Consider the following 6,273-nt stretch of genomic DNA (forward strand, 5'->3'; position numbering starts at 1 on the left):
TTACTTACCACTCACGTGAAGAGAGTAGCACCCAGTTCATCTGGGACCATCCCCACCACAGACCCTCCCTGTGCCACAGGATGCGTTTGAGGGCTGGTCGAGACTCTTCCCTGCTCTTTCGCATCCACACACCCTCACGTGCTCTTTGATCTCTACCCATTCTCTCCTCCCTTGTCCGGTCTCTCCACCTGACTGCTGCTCAGGTCTGGCCTGTTCGTGAAGTTCTTTCCAGCTCCTCCAGCTGACCTGGGTGCTTCCTTCACAACTCTCAGGACATTAGAAAGCAGCATGAAGGACCCTGGAAGGCCCTGTTTCCTCATTTTACACATTCAGAAACAGCCCCAGGCAGATGAGGCCTGACAAGGGGCAGCAACAGCATCTCTGTGACCTAGCTGTCCAAGCCCTAGGCGTCACCTGGACTCCTCTCTCCCCCTGACCAGCTCTGACACATCCTCAAGGTCCCAATACCTCTCCCGTCCTTTGCCCTCAGGCACCACCTCCCAACCCTGATCCACTGCAGGTCTCGGGGTCCTTGCCTTATCCCACTCCCCTGACTCTGGGGTCTCCGCACAGCAAGATCGATCCTTCTAACATGTAATCCTGACCGCTCCCCTCCTCTACTGAGAACTTTGGTAGCATCCTACTGGCCCCAGAACAAAGTCCATTCTCTTTAGCCACACTTTGCAGACAAGCATCTGCTGCAGCCTCCGACCTCCCCAGATTCTTCGGGTGCGGCCTAAGGAGCTGCCCTTAAGGCCTTGAACTTGCCATGCCTCTTCTTACCCCTGGTGTTCTCGCAGGCCCCAGCCTCTGCCTGGAATTCTTCCCACCTTTCTTCCCGCTCTCACCCACACACCCCCTTTGCCTAGGTGATACTACTCACCCTTCAGGGCCACTCAGCAGAGTCCGACAGGGATTAGTCCTGCCCTGGGCTCCCATAATTCCCCACCCAGGGCTGTCACTGCTGTCGTGACCGTCCTCCCCACACGTGCACTCTCAGCTCGGCAAGTGCGGTTCGCAGCACAGTATCCCTGGACAGGACAGCCGATGCTTGTTTGGGTGCTGCTGTTGTTGTCCCTTTAACTGTATTGTAAAAGTCACATGAGCTGCTCTGTGACTTGCCTTTGCCAATTAACTGTATTGGAGTTGCAGGGGCCGCCAATACACCATGCTAATGCCTTCCAGACACACCCTCACGGACACACCCAGAAAGAATGTCACCAGCTGTGTTGGCATTTCTTAGCCCAGTCAAGTTGGCACGTAAAATTAACCATCACAGGTGGCCATCCATGTTTGAACTGGCTAATATTTGATTAACTGATGCAATTCTAAGAAAAACTGGAGAAGGCACCCACTAAAAGTTGGGACTTGGGCTAAAATTTCTGATGTCTCCTGTATTTCACAAAAGCCTCCAACAGTGCAAGGCTCATAGTATATGCTCAGTACATCTCTGCGGAAAGAATGGATGAATGGATGGATGGATGGATGAATGAATACACAACCTAGAGACCAAATTCTATTTTGATCCAATCAAAAGAAAGAACAGGGAAGTTAGATGGGAAACTATGTAAAAACTTGTCTGTATCTTTAGGATAAAGGCCATTGATGTTGCCATGCACTGAGAACCCTTTGGAGTCATAACTGAAAGCCACCTCGTCCCTTGGAGAGCCGCCCTCCTACACTGCACTGGGGGAAGGGCATCATCACCTTGGATCTGCTCTCAAGGTGCCTGCAGGGAGGCTGTCTCCTCCATGCCTGTGGGAGCCACTGCGGACAGCCCAGAACTGTCCTTCCCCATGGGAGTCTGCCGCTACCGCGGCCTCCGTGGAGGAGCGAGAGGGGAGCCCCACTTCCTGCCACCTCTCCACCCTTCGGCTCTGCCCGGGCAGTGAGGGGAGCTTGTGGGCATCTGAAAGGAGCTGTAAGTGTGACACTTCCTGTCCAGAGAAAACGGCCCAGTGATAGAGCAGCTCTCTCTGCTGGGGCTGCTGTGTGGCGGCCCTGGGTCTCCTCCCTCCACTCGCCTGAGCCCAGCACCTTCCCTTGCCTCCAGTGCACAGGGCGACTCTCCATCACTCTTTAGGAGAGACTTTTTCTCACCCTCAGGAGCTGGGAAAAGCCCCTTCCCCAGTAGATAGCTGGAGAACATTATCATTCCCCAGCCTTACCTTTCCCAAAGCCTGAGGCTTCCCATGTAAAATGACAGTAAACTGAAGTTGACTGAGAGCCTGGGAACTGTACGGTAGCCCAGGGAGGTCCCAGTGCCCCAAAGCAGGCTCTGCTCCAGGGCTCCATCTCCCCATTTTCCTAACCACACACATACACACACACCATTCCCGAGGAGTAACAGTAATCTGCAGGGACGTCAGGGCTCAGACCCATTGAAATGTCGGAAAACCTTTCTCTAATTAGGCTACCTGCCATCTGAGGAGCAAGCGACGCCAGATCCGGTTCCCTCGCCTTCATCTACACACTGGCCAGCCACCCCGGGAGAGCGGCCACGGCGCAGGAAACACCCTCGTGACCTTGGCTGCCTTCCAGGGGCAGAGACGCCATCCCTGGTGGGTCCTTTGGTTCCACGGAAGGTAGCAGACGCGTTGAAACCCCTGCTCTTCCCTGGCCAGGTGCCCTCACACTAACCTCTGAAAGCAGAGGGCAGACAAACAAGGATTCATGGCCTCCCTGGGCATCGCAGCCTCCTGGGTGGGCGAGAGTGTTTGTTCTTCCTGTTTCAGATGCACGCGGTCTCTCAGGGGTCATGATTTATGGGACCACAGCAAGATTTCGTCTGGAATAAAGTTTCCTTGTACTCAGAGAAGGGGAAGGAGCTGGCCTGTGTCTTCCTGCAGCCCTTCCCTAATTCCAGCACAATCACTCTGGAGGAAATGATCAGTTTCTTCACAAAGACTTTGCCGCGGCAGACAGGGCTCTAGCCGGCTCGGAGCACCGCACGAGGCCTCTGGTTTTTCCTTCCCATTATCCAGCACTCACTGTATTGTGGAAGGCTGAATAAGGCAAAATCATAATGCACATGCTCTTATCTCAAGGACTGGTGTTCTTAGTATGAAAGCCAGGCTAAATGAAATTAAAATCTAAAAAAATAATAATAATAATAAAGGAAGGAAAATATATTGAGGCTTAGCTCATTGGCTGGGATTACACAAGCATTCTTCAGCTCTGAATCTCCATGCAGTGCTTCTTGTGGATTTGTGCATGTGTGTGTGGTGGGGGCAGCTCATTCTGGGGCAGAGAACAAGGCGAGGATGGGGAGGGAGCCATGGTGATGGGGCCACCTCTGTAGCTTTAAAAGAAGGCAAGCTGCCAAGGCTGGACCTCCTCATCTGAGCAGGCAGCAGAGCAGTACCGGAGGTTTCTGGGCAGCTACAATGTGGTAGCCCTGTCCTGGGCGTGGCCCTGTCCTGGGCGTGGCCCTGTGCAGAGTCTCCTCTCTCAGGAGGAGAGTTTGAGGTGGGTCCCGTCACTCCCATTTTACAGGTGGTAAGACTGGAGCCCGGGAGAACTCCCCGCCTTTCCCAGGTTACTATGCTGAGAGTAGCAATGCCAAGAGACAAGCCTCAGTCTGCCTGATGATACAGTTCTTGCTTCTTCCCACACCTGTCACCACTACTGGGGGACAATTGAAATTAACCCCTCCCCTTCCTGCCATACCAAAAACCTGTTTCTCTGGATTAAGAGGAAGCCTTAGTCGAAGCAGGCCTTAGAAAATAAGGAAAGAGTGGTGACTGGACCCCGACTTGGGTGTGGCTTTTGTGAATAGCTGGACCAGCGCAGTCTGGGGCTGGCTGAGGGACTGCAAGGCAGAGCCCCTAATCTCAAACTACAGGACAACACTGAGAGTCTCCAGGGAGCCGGGCATGCAGACTCCTCACTGTCCGCATGGTCTCAGGTTCAGGCCGCCCTGGAGGAGGGCCTGGTCTAGCAGACAGTGACACCAGGTCACTGGTCAGCTCATAGCTGAGGCAGCCACTGTGCCAGGCCCCCAGGCCGACAAACTCAACCCAGCACCGAGTCAGTCTTGCCCAGCTGGAGAAGCCAAATCTGTGACCCTGAGGCCTGTTCCAGGAGCCACCGCCCTGCCAAGAGACAAGGTGAAAGTTTTTGGAGATGCAGCGTGGCATAGAAGAGGACTGTGTACTTGAGAGGCAGACAGACCTGGGCGCAACCATCTGCACTGACAGTTAATTGGCTGTGGGACCTGTGGCAAATGACTTAACCTCTGTGGCCTATCATGAAGAAGATGGCAAAGCCACTGCATGGAATTATTGTTAAATGAGATGAGACAAGTATCAAAAGCACTTAGCCCAGCACTCTCGAGGCCAGGGCCATGCTTTATCCTCGCAGAAGGAGTAGAGTCTGTGTGCAGTGAGTTCTCTGTTCTTTTCCCTCTAGGGGAACAGGAACAATAGCTTGAGCTACAAGCCAGGCAAGGGCTGAGCACTTACGCAAGCACTATCTTATTTCACGGCCACAAGAAGTGAGTACTATGACTGGGTTCAATTTACCACGAAGAAGCTTAGACCGTAAGTTGCTCGAGGTGGGCACAGCTAGTACATGGCAGCAGGGATTCCACCCTGGCACATGGGACTCCAGAGTAGCAACCTGAATTATAGCACTTCATGTTCCGATAGGCTCCGCGGAGCGCGACCCAGTGTTCACCATGTTTTTCTAGAGCCCATTTCGTACAGACCAGAGGGGCACGTGTGTGCATGTGCACAAGTGTGTGTGCACGCATGTGTATATCTTCCATCTCAAGAGCAAGGGATGAGGTGCTGGGTAGGCCTTTCAGGTGCAGCAGGAACTTGTGCTAACTTTCTGTTTGTCTGTCGTCAGGCAATTCACTGAATTCTTCCAGGTTACCCTGTTGCTGGCTTTGAAATGCACAGGAGAACAGCTTCCATGGTCTCACCTGCTCTCAGACAATCACTCTGAGGCCGTGAGACAGTCTCCTTCCAGCCTGGGTGACAACTGGCTCTTAAGTTGTCTTCACCCTCTGTGAGAAGTACTCTGTTCTTCCAACAAGCCCAGATTTCTGCATGGAGGGGCAGTTTCTCTGGAGCCGCAGTGCTGTCCTGGGAACACAACTGGGCATTTAAAAAACCCTTACATGATCTGAAAGCAAAAGTGTACATGCGCATGCGCATGCCTGAGAGCAAGGACACATTTCAATATTCCTCTTTGAGAAAGAGCACGCGTTCTGTTTACAATGCCGTGCCATCCAGAGCACCTTCTAACCAATGGCCTCCTTTGATCTTCACACCTCCACTTCCAGGTGTGCAAGAGCAGGTAAAAAAAAAAGGCCCAGAGAGGCTAAACAACTTGCTGAAGTCGTGGCCTCTTAATCCAGACCAGCTACCTCTCACCGACCTACCCTCAGGAGAGAACAAGCCTGGAGGTGTGATACAAGGCCCCTTTCCTGGCAGAAGGTGGGCGTCGTTGAGAGCTCCACCCCCTCACCCCTGCTGCACAGCAGTCTGAGCGCTGCCAGGCAGAGAAGGGCAGGGAGGTGCGTAGGCTTCTCTGGCCTTTTTTTTTTTTGCTGCCTCCCTCAACATGCTGTGAGTCAAAGAGCCCTTGGGTAGGCTTTCTTGCCCACAGGGCAAACCGGGGGATGCAGGTGGGGTTTGGACCCCCATCGTGTGCAAGGATGGGTGGCCCCGGTGTGAGTGGGAAGGTGGGGAGGGGTACACCAGGGTGACCCTGGGGAAGGGACTGGAGGTCCTGGAGTGACATCGTGGGTGCTGGTACTGTGTGTGTGTGTGTGTGTGTGTGTGCATGTGTGTGTGTGATAGAGACAGACACGGGGAGAAACAGACATGCAAGGAGACCGACGGGCCCCTACAAGAGTTGGAGGAGCCATGGGAGATGCAGCAGAGGCGACTCTATAGATTAAAGACCTGGCATCTCGGGGATGTTTGCCTTCGGCACTGCCCTCCTCTGTTCCCACACCCCTTGGCCTCCAGGTTGCCCAGAAAACACCGGATGGACCATGGAAATCTCAGTGTCCCGCAGAGCAGGACAGCAGGCATCCTGGTCCTCCCCCCTTCCTAGCCTCTGTCTGCCACAGTAGGTGAACTAAACCCTTGGGCCGGGCTGTCTTCATCTGGAACATGAGGCGAGATGCCCGTGCTACACAGGCTGTGTGGCTTCGGATATGGTGTGTGTGGCAAACCTGTCCCAATACTGCAAGATTAGCCCTGCCAGGAAGATTCCAGGCTTGGGGAATTCTGGGAAAGGTGAGCCTGTGCTTTAGAA

This window comes from Artibeus jamaicensis, unplaced genomic scaffold (assembly GCF_021234435.1).
Source record: "Artibeus jamaicensis isolate MK-2021 breed Jamaican fruit bat unplaced genomic scaffold, CSHL_Jam_final scaffold_286, whole genome shotgun sequence".
NCBI classification, from domain to species: Eukaryota; Metazoa; Chordata; class Mammalia; order Chiroptera; family Phyllostomidae; genus Artibeus; species Artibeus jamaicensis.